At 57.8% G+C, this 17,287-nt stretch overlaps 1 protein-coding gene across 1 annotated transcript in view; it reads left to right on the forward strand.

Moving 5' to 3' along the window:
- The window catches only part of RBM19 (RNA binding motif protein 19), a 50,733-nt gene extending 44,606 nt beyond the window's left edge, over positions 1 to 6,127 (forward strand). Inside the window, exon 25 of the mRNA XM_082293162.1 lies at positions 5,774 to 6,127. The gene's annotated coding sequence lies outside the window, so the exon portion shown is untranslated. The remainder of the gene's footprint in view (positions 1 to 5,773) is intronic.
- Positions 6,128 to 17,287: the final 11,160 nt, after the last annotated feature.

The raw sequence follows: 17,287 nt of genomic DNA on the forward strand, positions 1-17,287 counted from the left end.
GAGGCTTCCCAGACCCAACACCAGCCACTCCTGCCAGGACCTGGCAGGGCTGGCTCGGGGGACAGAGCAGAATTCAGGGACACCCATTTGGGATGTCTCTGTGTAAAACCCTCGTCCTGTAGAGCAGAGCAGCCCTGCAGCAGGTGGGGACAGAGGCTCTGGTGTGGAAGCAGCGCTGTCAGAGGGGGTGGCAGTGTCACCTGAAGTGGTGACGAGCTCCATCCCCCTTTTCTTGCTTGGCACTGGTGAGTGGCATTCCCGCCCCTGCTCCCACTGCTGCCAGCACCTGCCCCAGCACTGGCACAGCTCAGCACCCGGGGGTCACTGCAGGGGGAACTTCAGCCTTGGCTGAGTTAAATCCGATTTAGCAGGGATGTTTTACCACCCTGGCTCTGAAGGACCAGCCCAGGCCCAGCACAGGGGACAGAGCAGCCGGGCAGGGTCCCCTCCAGAATCACCCAGCTCATGGTTTCAGCAAAGCTCTGCAGTGCTGCAGGTTGGGCTTGGATTTTCCTGTGGGGTTTTTTTTCATCCTGGTTTGCTTTTTTTTTTTCCCCTCTTTCCCTTCATTGTCTTTTGTGGCAGGGCAGGTTTCTTGCTGAGTGTCTCTGAGGTCTGCAGCGGCGACGAAAAGGATTAGCACAAGCAGAGCATGTAGGCTTTAGAGAACAGAGCAGAGTTTGGTTTCAACATCTAATTCAATTTGTTCTGCCGAGATTGAAATATGAAATGGTTGCCAGTCAAACGTTCAAAGGGGGAGGAGGGAGGAAAGAAGAGAGGGAGCCTTCTCAAATTTAAATTTTAATGAAAATTAATTTAACCCTTTGATATGTTTTAAAACATGTTATTTCCCGGGCTGGGAACAGGCTGGAAAACATTCATGAAGGTTTTTTTTTCCCCTGTACCTTCAAACATAATGAAGATTTTCTTTTTCCCTTAATGATACTTATCTTGTGGAGCAGTTTGACATTGGTTAATTTTTCAGGCAATTTGGTATCAAGGAAATCTGTTTGATGTGAGCGGGGGGGGCTGTGTATGTGTGTACAGATACATGTGTGCCTGGACATTAATTATGGAAGTGCTGATCCCAGCTCTGGAGAACAGTTGGAGTTAATTCCTGCTCCCCTTCTTGGTTACATATTGAGAATCCCACACATTGCACCCCTAAAATTACAGCAGCAATTCTCTGAGAACGAGCACACACCTGCTAATTACCCTGAATTCAAACGATCGCTTCAGTAGCTCTGCAGAAATTCAGCACTCCCCACTGCCTGGGGTTTCTTTTTCCCCCCGATCTGAAACAATCCTAACGATAAAATAACGCAAACTCTCTTACCTGTCCACGTAGCTGAAGCTGGGAACAGCCTCCCTCTGGTCCTTAACCTCGGCAGTGCTGCTGCAATGCTCTTGTTTGGTTTGGGAGGGGGAAGAGTTTCTTTTCTGTTACTCAGGAAGGTTTTGTCCATACCTGGTGATTGCACACTGCTTGTTGTAACGGGGCTGGGATCAGCTGCAGCCCTGTCCCCCTCTTTTCTGGCTCTTGACACCCCAGGGTCGGTGTCACCGTGTGTGCCTGTCACCCCTCAGCTGCCCTGGGCAGAGCTGGGCACAGGGAGGGGGTGATGCTCATCTGGGTGTCCCTTTTGGGGTGGGAGTCTGGCTGTCCCCAGGCTGTGCTGGTGGCAGAGAGGATGAGCAGCTCCAAGCCTGAGTCACTCCTCAGCCCTGGCCCTGCAGACAGGAGCTGGGGTTCAGCCAGCCCAGCTGGGCTCTGGGGTGTCTGGGCTGTGCTCAGCCCCTGCTCTCCCCACCAGAGAGCTGAAAGTTCTGCCCGTGGGGCCTGCAGAGCCCGGGCTGAAGCGCTCTGTCCCTGAGTTTCTGTCAGGCTGTGACAGCTCCATCCAGGGTGAGACCCCGGCGAGCTGGACGAGAGCCGGAGCTGCAGCGGCTGCAGCTGCTCCCCAGGCACCCTCCAGATCCGCCTCCCCAGGGCCAGCTCTGCAATTGGATTAGGATATTATTCAAATGCAGCTTTTTCACTGAATGGGAGGGTTAAGGGGTTTTAATGTAGAAGCAGCTCTCCCTCACTGCTGCCTGTTGCCAGAGGCCTGTGTGGGCTTTTATCTCCTTACGGGGACGGCCGGCAAAGCAAGGCAGGGCATGGAGGATCTCCAGGGATCCTGGGTTTGCTGGGCACTGCCAGCCCCTCTGCTGTGCCACCGTGCCCTGTGAGTGCCCAAAGTGACTCGTTCCCTTTGGAAAACTCCTGACCAGTCTGTGTTTTCCTCCCTGTCCCAGGGGAGGAGGCAGGAGAGCTGGCAGGGATGGGCAGGCAGCATCTCTGAGCTCTTGGTGGTTTCTTTTCATCACCACTGCACTGCCCCTGCCTACAGCTCAGGAATTCCAGCTTTTCTCATTCCTTTAGTCCCACCTTGCCTGGGCTTCCTCCCAGGGGCCAAGCAAGCATCGTGAATGCAACTCACACACCCTTTGCCAGGGCTGCAGGAAGATCTCGCATCCCCTGTGTCCTGCCTGCTGCTCACCCCAGGAGCCCTGGAATCTCCAGAGGGAGGTCCAGGTTGGACTTCAGGAAGAATTTGCAAATTCAAATTGAGAGAGTTGGCTTGGATGCTGGCTGGAGATTGGGGGAGCTTCTCCTTAATCACAGAATCCCAGAAGAAGCTGAGTTGGAAGAGACCAATATTCCAACACATCTGGACTTTACCCTGGCTCACAGCTCCGCCAGTGTTTGGCACCACATTCCAGCGTCCACCACCACATTCCAGCAGCCACCAGCACCTTCCTCAGCAGGAAATAGAGCAGGAGGAGGAGGTAGCGTGCAGCTTCCCTGGCTGAGGCACTCTGCTTCCTGTTTTCTCTAAATACATGCATTGGAGAGGAAGAGAAATCTTTGCATGGCCGGGCTTGAGAGCTCAGCCTTCACCAGCCATGAATAATAATCAGGCTCAGTAACTCACAGTAAATAGGGATCCAGACTGGCTAATAAGGGAGGCTTTCACCCCAAACTGGAGCTGGGAAGGGAGGCAGAGAGAGCAGGAGCAGGCGTTGGCTGGGGGGGTGTGCGCAGGGTCACCTGAACCGGTGACAGCGGGAAGTGATGCCAGCACAGGAGCAGGGAGGTGGGAAGGACCCTGGAGAAGGGAGTGCCTCACCTCCCCTGGGACCTGCAGGAGCACGGTCCTTGTGTTCCACAGGCCACAATTAGTGCCATGTAATTAATTAGGTTTGTCTCTCTGTTCCAGCCCCAGGAGCGTGGTGGGCCAGGGGGTACAGAGCCAGTGTCCCCACGTGTGACATCATCCCCAGCTCGGGGTTTAGCAAAGTTGCTGGGGCAGAGGGGGAGGGTGATGGGGGCTGTGGTGTGTGTCAGGAGAGGTGATCTGGGGGGGGAAAGGTTTTCTTCACGTTCACTAAAATTTGGCATTTTCTGGTTAATTTTCTCCTGCAGGAGCGAGTGGGGCTGTGGTGGGAGCTGTGTTCAGGTGCAGTGGGGTGGGGCTGGGGGGCTTTGTCTGATGGGGAGGAAACATCCCATGGACGCCCCTGTGAGCAGGGAATGGCTGCCAAGTGCCCGGCACTGCACAGAGCAGTGACAGAGCCCTTCCCTGCTGCTTCCCAGCAAATGCTCCTCCAGCAGCACCTGAAGGCCCTGTTAGAGCGAGTGAAGACAAAACCGTGGAAAAGCCCCTCTGCAGACCTCAGCCCATGGTCTGGGCTACTGGAGTGCGTGGAGTAGGAGCTGGAAGTGCCGCTGATGGGGAGCTGGAGGAAGGCTGCCCCTGCAAGGTGTTCACAGCTGCCGAATGACTTGAAATTGAGGAGGGGCCTCCAGCCACCCTCCAGTCCCCTCAGCTCCCCTCTATGGGGCGGCTGGGGAGCCCCACGCTGCTGCTTGGCTCCCTTTCCAGCTCTCCCAGTCCTGCAGCAAGGAATGGCTCTGGAGTCAACCAAACCACAGCAGCTCTGTCCAAAGGCGATTCCCCTCCCGCCCTCTCCCCCTCTCTCCCATCCCCACACCACTGGATTAAGGATGCTCCCAACACCCTGGGTGGGATGGGGCCAACAAACCTCCTTCAGCTTCCTTTTCCCCATGCCTTGGCTTCTTTAGGTGGGAAGAGGCTTTGGGATGGGCAGTGCTTTCCCTTGGGGTGTGATGGGTGCTGTTCGATGCCTCAGCACCTCAGAGTTGATGGGTGGCACCTCCCTGTGCCTTCCCCACAGCTTAAATCATCCCCCACAGCCCAAAACTGGAGCTGGGATTCAGCAGGGGTAACCAGGACAGCTTTATAAGGCATGAGAGGTGGAGAGAAAAGCAGGCTCCTGCCTCTCACACATGTGGTGACCCCAAATCTTTTTGGAGATTTGTAGCCCCTGTTGAGAAGTCCAGAGCTTTTTTCTCCCCCTGAGAAGTCCAGAGCTTTTCTACTTCATCAGCTTAGAAACCAGACCACAAAAGGCAAAAATCTCTCCAAGGAGAGATCTTGGGTAGGCAGCCATCCTCTCAGAACCATCCTCTGCCCACAAAACCTGGCAGCAAAGCCCAGGCTTAACCTCAGCCTCAGCAAGGCTGAGCCCACACTGGAGCCTTCGCACCTGGCTGGGGCAGGGATCTCTCTGGTGTTTTGGGCAAAGCATTAATTTTTGTGTGTTGAGGTCTGGTTTTAAGCTGATGACATAGAAAACCTTTTAATTTCTCCCCCACGCTCTGGGTGGGTGTGTGGGGTGAGCTGGGGTTCAGCGCAGGGCTGGGAGTGTCCTGCTGGATCTAAAGTAACCTGGGCTTTTCAACAGAGCCAGCACAGGCAGAGACAACCCATGGGGTGGCTCTGGTGGCTCCGAGGTCTCTGTGACACCCGCTGGGGAGGCAGGAACGGGCAGATTATGGGCAGGAGCTGCTTTAATTCCATTTTCAGCCGAACTCAGCCCAGTGTGTCAGCCCCAGGAAGCAGGAGGGTGGAGTGTCCCATCCTGGACTGTCCCGGGAGCAATCCCAGCCCCGTGGCAGAACCGGTGCGGGGCTACAGAGGCATCACCCGGGGGTTGCAGCCCGTTGTGCCCCCAGCAGGATGAACAGGGCAGCTCATCACCCCAGGCACTGCAGCGCAGAGCGGGAGCTCCTCCCGCCAGGGATCCCTGCTGGAAAACCAGACCTGGAAGTTTCTGATTTTAAGTTAAAAAATGAGGAACCAAGTCACCCCAGTGCGGTGTCAGCTGGGGGTCTGCGGGCCCGGGGGCGGCGGGAGGGGGCACAGCAGGCAGAGCCTTGGACTTCGTTAGGATGCAGCCGCTGGATCTCCCATTTCCCTCTGATGGCTGAGTGTGATTGACACTTACAAATTACCCAGCCAAAAGTGTCGAGTCTTTGACCCCTGAGTAACATCTTTGGCAAGCCTGAGATTTGCCAGCATTTTGTCATCTAATTACTACAAATCCCTTGAAAATTCACTGGCTGGTGAATTTTTAATGCGGGACAATTTCAATGTGATGCATCGCCCAGATGGGCACGCGCGGGCTCCTTCCCTCTCCCCCCGCCGCCGCTTCCCTGCCCGCCCTTCTCCTCCTTCCCTCCTTTCTTTGCTCCCCTTCCTCCCCCATCCCATTTCTTACCTCCCTCCTGCCTCTGTGCATCCGTATCCATGGATCTCAGCCCCCCTGGGCACCTCCATCCAGGTCGGTGTCCCCTCGTGTCCCCTCGCTGCCTTGCTGAGGGAGCTGCTACATGGAATTAATTTTTTTTTCCCCATCTTCTCAGGTCTCTGGCTGATGGATGGAGCAGGAGAAGCCTCCATGAGGAGTCAGCCCACTTGTTGCCAGCAGAGTCCACTCGTCCTGTGAGCCCAAGGGCTGATTTACACCGTGTGTCCAGGTCCCGGAATTCCCAGCCTTTGAAACAGGCTTTAAATTCAGAGAGGGAGGAAACTCTTGTCTGCTGGCAGCTCCTGGGCATCACTTCTTAAATCCAGGCAGGGATGTGATTGCCTTCATCTCAGCCCAACCTGGGGGAAGGGGAGCCTGGAGCAATGGACACTTTCCTGCTGACCCGGGGACTCCGACAGAACCCACTCTGGACATCTGAATTAAATCACTTCTGTACATTAAAAACCACATTCTGTACATTAAAAACCCTATTTTAAGTTTGCCAAACTGAGCCACGTCTGGGCTTTGTTTGGCTTTGTTCCTTCTCCACAGCCAGGTAGTTTTTGGGGCCGATAGGGAGTTAAGAGCATTTTAGGGGGGAGGCCTGGGGTTTGCTGCGCTGGGCTTTGTGCCTGTGTCACTCCTGTCCCCGCTCCCAGGCAGTCGCCTCCCGTCTCTCCCTTCCCAGCTTTCAAAGGGAAAGAGGCTTTGCTTTTCAACCAGGGTACTGCTTTACATATGTAGGCAGCTGATAAAGTATTTTCACTTCGCCCCTTTCCCCTCTGGGAATCGCTGTCTTACGGCAAAACTGTTTTGTCTGACAAGGGCTGCAACAGATTACACGTGTTGGCTGCAAACACGGGGCCTTTTTTTACCCCCTTCCCCTCCTTTTGCTTTTTTCTTTAAAAAGAACTAAATAAGTATCTCGGCACTGCCAGGAGGAGCTCTGCCTTTCGCCTCGAGCCCCCCGAGCAGCCCCGTGCTGGTGGCATCAGACCCCCTGCACGCAGCCTCTGGCCGCGCTGGTTTCTCACCGAGGTTAATTTGAGCCTGAATCCATGAAAGTGCCCCTGATTCCATCAGGGCTGAGCACTTCAGCTGGGCTGGCTCGGGGTTTGGGGTGGGAGATTTTGGGAGCCCTCGGCATCAGCACCCTGGAGGTCAGCGGGGCTCAGAGTGATGCCCTCGAGCTGCTGAGGGCCAGGCAGGGAGCCACAGCACGTGTGATGGACTCAGCAGCTCAGGGACGTCCAGGACACCCTTCCCAGCCCGTGGGCCGTGGATTTCTGCCATCTCCAGCTGGATGCAAGCTGGGATAGGTTTAGGATTTGCTTTTCAAACTGTCTTAAAACCCTCAGGGGACTCCAGCAGGAGATGAGCAGAGCTGAGAAACCCCTGCCCAGGGTTGTCCCCAGGCTCCATCTCCCGAGCCTCCCTTCCCAAATATGTCCCTGGCACCCCGAGGGAAGGGCTGGGAGAAGGTTTAAGCACCAAGGACGAAGGGAACACCAGGATTCGTGGGTGTTTCGCTGCTCAGAAGCCGCACCCCAGGGCTGAGACATGCCCAGATTTCGGAGAGGAATGAGGCCCCTGCAGTGCCTGGGAATGGGCACCCAAAACCGGGGGTGCCAGAGGGGGTTGGGAGGAGAGGAGCCCTGGGAGGGGGCAGCTCATCACCAACTCATCCAGGCAGTGCTTGGGTGCTTTAAAGGGGAAATACAAGAAGTTTAGTGAGGGGTTTGAAGGATTAGGACCTGGAGTCACTCCAGGGTGCCTGGAAGTGTCCAGCAGTGCCAGCAGCTCTCCCTGTGCCGCCACTGCTGGACACTGGTCCCAGAGACCTTTGGGGACCCCAGCATGAGCAGACTTGGGCACATCCCTGAGCTGTGGCACCATGGAGGGTGCTCAGCCCCAGGGAGAAGCTCAAGCACTGGACCCACCCAGCCCGAGGGGGTTTCGGTGACATTTCCGTGGGACGAGGCCCCTCAGCAGCACAGTCTGGCTCTGGGCATCTCGTGCTGGGCATTTTCACACCCAAGGATACCCACAATGATGTGAATCCTTACCTGCTCTTTTCCAAATTAGTGTTTTCCTCTTTTTTTCCCCATTTTCACATCTTCACTCATGGAATCCCATCGAAGCAACAGGTCTGGGCCCAGGGAGTGCTTTGCTTGCCCCGCGTTGTTTGTGGAGAGAATTAACTGAGTTTTCAGCTGACACCTGCCAGGGCAGCGCTGAGGGAAGGCAGCCCAGGGCCTGGGCCGTCCGTGGGGGCGGACTGGGAGAACCACGGGGGGGAAACACTCAGGAGGAACCAGCTGAGAGCGACCCTCGCTGGGCTGCCTCTTCTCCTGGTCCCTCAGCCCGAGGCCATTCCATTCTGGGGACATCCTTTGTGCCCTCTCCCAGCTTCTCTGTGCCCCACTGGAGCCAGGGATGGGCACTGCATCCTCCCCTGCAGCTCTGGTCTATCCCGTGGTCCTTTTCCCATCTTTTCCCAGTGATTCCTGACCTTCAGCCTGCCATGACTTCACCCCACTCCTGTTTCTCACAGAGCCAGGCCGGACGATGCTCCCAGCAGCCAGGGGAGCCGCAGGGGCCACCACCATTGCTCAGCCTGCTCAGGGGTGACAGGGCTGCTCTGGGCAGGGCCGCCCACACCCCAGCACCTCCCCGGGGTTTCGCCAGGTCTGGAAACACGCCGGTGCCCCTGGCACTCCATGAACCCCCTGCTCCCCTCGTGCCTGGGTTAGGCAGGAGGAATTAGTGCCACTTGCTCCAGCAGGCAATGCCCAAACATCAGGGAACAGCAGAGTTACTAAGACCTGGTTTTACTCCGTGTGTGCTCCCAGAGTCTGTGTGTGCATGAGGAGATTTTGGGGGGGTTGAATCCAGCCCCAAAGCACTGGGAGAACTCACTTCCCCTCAGTTTTTCCCTGCTCCCTGCCTCAGTTTCCCTTCCATCACCTCTGTAAGGGACCCACCATGGGGAAAGCACAGAGTTGTGTGATGGGGGCCACATCCTGCCCCGGGGGGTTCAAGGTATCACCAGTATCCCTGGATTCACCAGCTGAGGTGGCCCAGGGTGGCTCAGCAGCCAGGGAAAACCTGCTCCCAGTTAGAGCTCACAATCAGATGAGCTGGAGTGAGCTGGCCTTGCTTGGTGCCCATCCCAGGGCTCCCACCCTCCCGGAGCTACGTGCCCGAGGCTGTGGGCGGGTTTTGGGGGCTGCAGCCTGGCTGGGAGCAGGCAGGAGGAGGGTCCTGCAGCAGGACCATGCTGCAGCCTCCCTCCCATCCCTGCACCGAGCAGGAGAGGGAGCGAGCGGGAGAAGCGGGAGGGAAAGGACGTGTCAAATCAATCATATTTAAACAAAAGCCTCTTCGGCCCAAGGGCCCTTTTAAAAGCTGCTTATTTAATTAAAAGTCCCATTTTCCATATTTATGGCCCTTATTCAGTTAAATATTAACCGCCTGGGCCAGGGCTGGTTTATTCTTTGGGAAGAGGCAGAGTTGGGAGGTTCATCAGGGGTTGATCAGGCAGATGGATGGAGGGAGCAATGGAGGGACGTGGGACAGCACATGTGGGCTTGTGATGGTGCCTGGGGACCACCACTGCTCTGTCACCCTCCAGCAGGACACAGGGTTAAAAATAGCGGAACTGGGGCTGTGGGGATGGTGTGGGAGATGAGCAGGGACAGCTCCTGGAGGGAACAGCCTGAAACACACCACCAGGCGCAGTTTAAGCACCCAGCTCCCCTAAGCTGTGGCAGAATAATCATAAAAACGCCTCAGTTTGTCCCTGGAGTCACGGGACCATCACTGGTTCCTGGCCACAGCTTTGCCAGGGTTGGTTTCCCCCGGGATGTCATTCCCAGCAGCTGTGCCAGCCCCGGCTCTGCTGGGTTGGACGTCTCAGGGCAGTGCAGGACCTCACTGAAGGTTCAGCAGTGGTGTCACTGCTCCAGGCTGGCCTTTGGGACCTGGAAAGGAGGACCTCTGGGGGGATCCTTGGAGTCGTGGAGGGGGCCAGAGCAGCTCAGCTCTGCCTCCAGAAGATGTGGGAATGAGGAGAAGCTGGAGTTTGTGTTTGGGTTGGAAGGGTCCCTAAAGACCCGGTGATTCCACCCCCCCTGCCCTGGACAGGGACAGCTTCCCCTGGAAGGGGGGAAGGGAAAACCAAGGACCAGAGGAGCAGCCGTGCTCCAGCAGGTGCCCATGGGACCACCCCTCACCTGGCTGGGCCCTGGTGCTCACCCTGCCGTGGCAGGAGGAGCTGCAGCGTCCCCTCAGGGCTGGATCCTGCTCTGGATGTGCCGGGAGATGCCTTGTGAAGGCTGCAGGTGAGCGGAGCTCACCTGGACGGATCAAAATCTTGTTCTGAGCTCTGTCCACCCCTTCTGCCCTTAATTTTTTGGGAGCCAGCAAGGAGCCCCGTGCAGCTCCACATCCCAGCACGGTCAACACAATCCCAGTCCTGCTTTTCCCTCCCATCGCGAACAAACAGGGAGCCGGCAGCAGCGCCCGCGGGGACGCCGCGCTGGGAGGGTGGTGCTGGCAGGGCAGGGAATGAAACGGAGCCGGTGATTTCCTCGGGGCAGGGCGGGGAGTGGGGGCTGCCTGGCGGGGAGGGGGGTGGTGGCAGGAGAGGGAGAGACACCGGGTTATCAGAGAAGTGTGAAGACAATAATGCAATCTGACATTTCTGAAATGAGACCCCCCGGTTGCCCTGGCAACGGCTCACGTGGGACCAGCTCCCGGGAGACGGCTCCGAGATGTGCTATAAATGATGTTTGATTAGAATTTAAATCATTTAGGCGGAGAGAAGATAGGCCTTTTGTCAGCGCGGGGACCCGCGGGGGTCACCCACCCGGCAGCTGCCGGCGCGGGGACCGGCCCGAGGGGTCACCCCGGCACGGACCTGCCCCGGCCGGCGCTGACCCCTCCGGCCGGCCGGGACCAGAGGGAGCTCCTGGCCGCAGCAAACACGGCACGGGAGGAGGACGGTGCCTCTGAGCCCCGGCAGTGGAGCTGGCACCTGGACCTGGCACCTCGGCAGTGTCCCCTGAGCTTTGGGGTCTCCCCAGCCGGGGCAAAGCCACCAAAGCTCTGCCGTGGCTTCCACCAGCCGAGAGCCTCGGCCTTTCCAGGGCTCCGATGGAGAAAACAGCCCCTCAGAGCCAGCTCTGCCTCCCTGAAAGTTTCCTTCAGGAGCAGGGATGAAGCGCGGGGTCACCTCCAAGGGGAGTGCCCTTCCCCAGGCTGCCTCCGGGGACGTGTCCAGGTTTTCCCCACCACCTCCAGACCACGGCCCGGGAAATTCTCCGGCATCCAGAGCTGCTTGCGGGCAGGAATTTTGCTGGACAACCTGAGCACTCCTTGCTCCTTCCAGCTCCCTGGTGCACACAGTGAAGCCCTTTTGTGCTGTACAAAGCCTTCTTTGGGATGAAATACATCCCCCTGGCTCCGGGGGCTCGCAGGACTCCACGCATGGAGCGACGCAGCCAGAGCCAGGGTCGGCAGCCGTGGTTTATGTTCCTGTCAGGCCCAAACCACAACCGCTGGGTTTGTGGGGTGAGGGCTCCAGGTAATGGGATGCAGGACAGCCTCATCTCGGGGCAAGGTCTCCACGTGGCTGCAGCACAAAGGGGTTGGGGTCACTCTGGTGCTGGGGGGGACACCACCCCAGTCAGCCCGGCTGTCATCACCCCGTTCAGGTAGAAGATGACTTTAAGGCATGTGGACCTTCTTCTGAGGTCTCATGGGTGGTGGCACCACCAGGGCCAGGAGGCCACCCCGTTCTGGGGAGGCTGGGCAGCTGGAGAAGCTGTTTGTTTGCTGTGATAGCACCAAGCCCGAGCCCCGGGCTGAGACGGAGTGAGGAGCGGAGTGCCGGATTGCCCAGCTGGTGGGAGAATGGTGTTAGAAGCAAAGCAGCAACGGGGCACGGGCTCTTTTCCTGGAAAATGCTAAAATTCCTTGCTCTTTAATGCCATGGTTTAAATCCCGTGAATCTTTAGAGCTTGCTTTTCAACTCCCTGGAAATGCCATCTGATCATGAAATTAGAGCTAAACTAATAAGACTCAACAAATATTAATCTAATGAATTTAGCTCCTTTCTGTTTGTGGACCAGCAAGGAGGGGAATTGCAATGTTCTTGTATGTATTAATTATCTGAATGTATTCAACAAACCTCTCCCGACTGCTCTGGGCGGGATTCTTGGCCATGAATATTCCGAGTTTTGTTTCGTGCCTGTGGCCACCCTGTACATTCAGCTGTGGGGCTGGGGGAACAATTCAACCAAGGGGAGCCTGGGTCTTACAGTCACTGAAAGGTTTGGGTTGGGAGGGACCTTGGAGCTCATCCCATTGCAGCCCCTGTGGTGGGACACCTTCCACCAGAGCAGGGTGCTCCAAGCCCCTCCAGCCTGGCCTTGTCTTGCAAGCTCTGAGCTCTGCTGTAGAATTCCCCACTTCTGGTGGTCTTTCAGCTCAGATGGACTCTCTGCGTGTCTGGAGGATGAGCTGGGCAGGAGGAGAAGCCTTGAGTGATGCAGGTTCTGGGTGCGCACGTGTTTTTGGGTGAGGGAGGCACAGGGCTGGGCTTGGCAGCTGGAAGAGGCTGCTGGCCACCTCTGGGTGGTTTTGCTGGGTATCTCCATGATTGTGAAATCACCTGTGGTGTCTCCAGCCAGCTCTGGGGCGCTGCACTGGGCTGTGTCTGTCGGTTTATTGACAGATGTTACGTTTGGGGTGGTGGGAAGGTTTTCCTTCAGGGAACAGCTCGGCTCTCACCCAGGCAGGGCGGGGTTGGGGCTGCTCCCCAGAGCACCCCAGCAGGCTGGGGGCTCTGCCAGCCCAAAATCGCTGCTCCTGTGCTTGTGTGTGGCTGCAGAGCCAGCCCAGCTCAGGGCTGCAGGGGGGTCAGACAGGACCACAGCAACCCGCTCAGCTGGAGCCCTCCTTTCACAGCTCTGCCTCTGGAAATGGGTTTGGAGCAGGAGACTCCGTGGGCAAAGTCCCGCCAGCTTCCAGGGCAGAGCAGGGCTGTTCCTCACTGTGCTGGAGCAGCATTTGAATTAAAGGTGCTGTGCTCAGCTTTGGAGCCTCTCTCCTGGCAGGAACCTGGGCAGCGGAGCCAGAGGGTTGGAACTTGGGGTTTGGGGCTGGATCTTCCTCCTCCAGCCCATCCTTTGGGATTTTGGGCACCCCCATTTGGGGAGAGGGGCTGGCTGAGCCTCGCAGGTGGGTGAGGTGTGGGCAGGAGGGGCCGCGCGGGGCCGGCTCGGGCTGCTGTCAGTGACACCTCGTTAATTGGCACGAGCTGGAAGTGCAAACCCATGGCAGGAATGGGCTTGTCATCACCTGGGAAGGTGTCCTGCAGCGCTGCATGGACAGAACGTGACACTCGTGGGTGGGGCCAGGAGGAAAAACTGACGGGGTTTGCTCCAGATCAGCTGTGAATTAACCGCGGCCTCCACCTGAGCCAGCCCCAGCTCTGAGCCGCTTCACAGAAAGGCAGAACTGCTCGTTGTTGTTGTTGTTGTTGTTGTTGTTGTTGTTGTTCTCCAGCAGCGCTTTGCTTTGGGGCTCGCCCTGCACAGAGCGGCCCTGGGGACACTCCCCTGGGTGCCGCCTGCCCCAGCTCCTGCGTCCTCCTGGATGCTGATCCCTGGCAGAGCATCAAGGAGCTGAAGCGGCCCAAGGTAATAAAGAGTGATCCAGAACGGACATAAAACTCAATATATGGCTGTGTCTGATTAAAGACAAATTATTTTTGGCAAATATTAATGTTCCAGCAGGAGTGTCACAGCAGCCACTCCAGCACTCCTGGGAACATCTCTTTATTTCCTTTCAGCTTTTCAGTTTGATGTTTGAAATACCCACCCAGGACTGGAGCATCCTTCTGTGGGAAAGGCTGCCCTTGTCACATCCCTGGCACCAGCTTCTCCCTTTTCCCTGCCTGAAAGAGGGGGGAAAAGCTGTGTTTGCACCTCAGCTGAGGCCTGCAGCACCTGGCTGGGTGTGGAGAGGATTTTCCCACTGGGAAAATACCTGTGCAGGAAGCTGGGAAAGTCAGTGCCTTTGTTTTTATCACAAACCTCCTGGCAATGGAAAGGGGAGCTGCTGGGTGTGGTGGCCTCAGGAAAACTGATCTTTGGGAAGGGTCACGGGTGGCTGAGGGTTGGTGCTGTTCCCTGGTTTTCACTGGAGAAAACAGGAGAGGAACTGCTGATAAAGGACATGGGGGAATGGCCCCACACTGCCAGAGGGCAGGGCTGGATGGAATATTGGGAAGGAATTGTTGCCTGGGAGGGTGGGCAGGCCCTGGCACAGGGTGCCCAGAGCAGCTGGGGCTGCCCCTGGATCCCTGGCAGTGCCCAAGGCCAGGCTGGACATTGGGGCTGGGAGCAGCCTGGGACAGGTGGAATGGGATGAGCTTTAGGGTCCCTTCCAACCCAAACCATTCCATGATTTCTGAGCCCCCAATCTGCCAGCCTCCCTGGCAGAGATGAGAGGGCCCAGCTCTGCTTCTGGGAAGGCTTTGAGCAAAGCAGGGAGCCAGGGGCTGCTGCTGGGGCCAGTGACTGGCAGCAGCTCTGTGTCTGCACCATCCCTGAGGCGCTAAAGGCTGTGAGCTCCTCGTGGCCTGTGACATCTCCGGAGGAGGAAGAGCCCTCTTCCCCCTTTGTGTGGCTCCTCACAGCCGCGGCTCTGGCTGGTGGCAGGAGTGAGGGAGGCGGTGACAGACACCAGGGACACTCAGGCACCAAGGGGAGCAGCTCCTCTCCCTGACTGAAGCCCTTCTGCTCCCGGTGTCTTGCTTCCAGGTGCCCATTTCCCAAAGCAAACCTGTGCTTAACCCTCCCCACACCCCAGCCGCTGCAGAATCCACCTCCTGAACTCACCCGATTTCTTTTTTATTTTTAGATATTTTCTTTCTCGCTAGACATTTGCTGCTTCCCCTCGTGCTAATGCAGGCATCTTCCATCACCAAAGCGCCTCTGGGGCAGAGGCAAATGGCACCGATGGCTCTGCAGCCATTCAGGAGCGTGTCCCTGCCAGGGAGTGCCGGGACGAGGGACAGCGGGACGCCGGGACGAGGGACAGCGGGACACCGGGACGAGGGACAGCGGGACACGGGGCGCAGACGGGGCCGGGCCTCCTCTGCCACCCCTCGCCAGCAGCAGCCACTCGGTGCCTCTCGGCTCACCCACCCTCTGCCCCCTCGGCGCTGCAATTCCTCTTGTTTTCCCCTTTTTTCCTGGACCATCTCCCCGTCCCAGCCCTGATTGCTGCCCAGCTGTGCGTGCCTTTTGCTCCAGCCCTTCGGCTCATGAATATTCAGGCCGGGAGCCCAGGTTCGGGCTGGGTGGTGCTGGAAGAGCCGCACACCCGATCCTGGTGTCCTGGTGATCCACGCGGGGATGGGGCGGGCTGGGGGAAGGTGATGCGCGGTGGGAAGCGAGAACAAAGTTGGTGTGTGACAAAGCAAACCCGTTTGTGCGATTGTGTCGCAGCTCGAGAGCAGAAATCCCTTCACCTCTCCGTAGGAAATCGGGGCATGGATCCGTGCCGCGTGCTGCCGAGGCAGCTGTGCGTGAGAGGAGGGGGATTTGGGGTGGTTTGGGGTGGGGGGGGGGGGGGGGGGGGGTGAGGCCCCACCGCTGGCAGCGGCACCAAGCCCCGAATCCTGCAGAGAATCTCTGCTCCTGCTGCCTCTGTGCCAGAGGGGATGGGGACCCGGAGGGGTGGCACGGGGGGCGGTTCTGCCTGCTCAGGGTGACAGGAGACCTCCAAAGAACCGCGTTGGAGGCAAGGAGTGCTTGGATAGCCACGCTCTGCTGCCGGGCCGTGCTTCCCAGCCCTCCTCCAGGTGAGGAATGTCCCTGAGCATCCCCCACCCGCTCTTCCCCGTGCGCGGGGCCGAGCTGGGGATGCAGCAGCGCCAGCGAGCCCCGGATAATAAACAACCAGAGCTTGGTGAAGCTGTTCTGCCAAATTTACACCCACTCCCGGCGCACGGAGGGGGTGGCAGGAGCCGCGGCCGCTCCCCTTGATCGCCGCATCCATCACGGGGTACGAATGGCCGCGCTCCAGGAGGTATCGAGCGGCGTTCGCGGGGATGGTGGCGGCTGTGTCAGCTCCCCTCGTCCATCACCGGCCGGGGACAGCGCCGGCAGCGAGCGCCGGCAGCGCAGGGATGCTGTGGAAGCGGGGAGCAGCGGCAGGATCCGGCCGCAGCTCTCGCTCCCGGCCGCAGCAGCCACACGGGGACCAGGGTGTCGCAATCGCCATGGCACAGGGCGGCCCACGCAGCCTTTTAAAGGGAGTTTTCCAGGGCTTGCTGACAACTTTGTGGAGCCCTGGGAAGTGGGAGCTCGGGAAGGCAGCTTTGCTCCCACTCCTCGATTCTCTTGGAAGCCACAGTGCTTCCTTCTGTCTCCCAGCTCTTGTTTTGTCTCTGTTCCCATCTCCTCTCGCACGCACCATTCGAGTGCCTCTTACCTCTTCATTTCCTCTGATGGCATCAGGCTACAAGTGGCTGAACAGTTAAAATGAACACTAGCACGATGGGTTTCTCTTTTTTCTTCCCCCTTGCATCCGCTCTGGAAATGGGGATTTTTGCTCTTCTCTGGCTGCCTTCCCAAGGGATGGGGCCTGTCCCTTTCCCTCTGTCCCCTTCTGACCAAACGTCAGCCGAACTCCAGCAATGCTGAGGGGTCTGGAAATGCAGAGGTCTTAACACGTGGTGCTCCTGTGCTTTTGGGATGCAGGCTGGTGCCTGGAGGGAGCAGATCCTTGGATGCCTTCACCAAGCGGAGCTGCAGGAGCAGTGCTGGGCCAGGTGCCCACCATTCCTGCAGGGAGACGAGTCCTCGTGCAGAACAGGGAATCAAACCAGAATCTGAGCCAGAGGGAAGGGGCTCGTGTGGATCCCACCTATCGCTTGGTGCTCCTGGTGTTTTCCTCTAAGTCCTGCTGGGATGGAGCTGTGCTCCTGCGAGTGATGGGAACCAGGGTGGCATTCTGCTGGGAGCACCGAGTGGCCATGGGAAGCAGCTCCTGGCTGGGCGGGGGGGCGTTTCCAGGGACACAGGATGGGGGTTCAGCCTGAAGCCACCCCTTCAGTGTGATGGGTGCTGACACATGCTGCTGTGACCCTGAGCCTTCCCTGCACCATATAAATCCACATATTCCAGCTGCCTTAGTGATTAATGCAGCTCAGCGCCTCCAAGTTTATTGCTCAGAAGCCCAGACCAACTCCAGACCCCAAGAAACGTTGGTTTCCCCTCCCTGAACTATTTTTCTCTGGTGCTGGCAACCGGCAACTGCAACATCCCAAACCTTGTGAGGAGGGTGAGGGATCTTCCTCCTCAAGCCAGGCTGAACGAGGGGAGAACAAACGAGATCGCAAACAAGCCCCTTGTAATTTATGGGGTTAGTGGAAGCACCTCTGCTGGGTTTGAAGGGAGTAGGTAACACTGCCAGGCCAGAGCTGCGTGAACAGAGTCCCCTTTCTGCTGCTCCTTCCTTCTCCCCAGTGTCCCCAAGCAAACCACGGGTGACTCCACAGCTACAGGGCTTTAATACCCTCAGAATTAAGCGATTCCTGAGTGTGTTCAGG

Source organism: Coloeus monedula (assembly GCF_965178545.1).
Source record: "Coloeus monedula genome assembly, chromosome: 18".
NCBI lineage: Eukaryota > Metazoa > Chordata > Aves > Passeriformes > Corvidae > Coloeus > Coloeus monedula.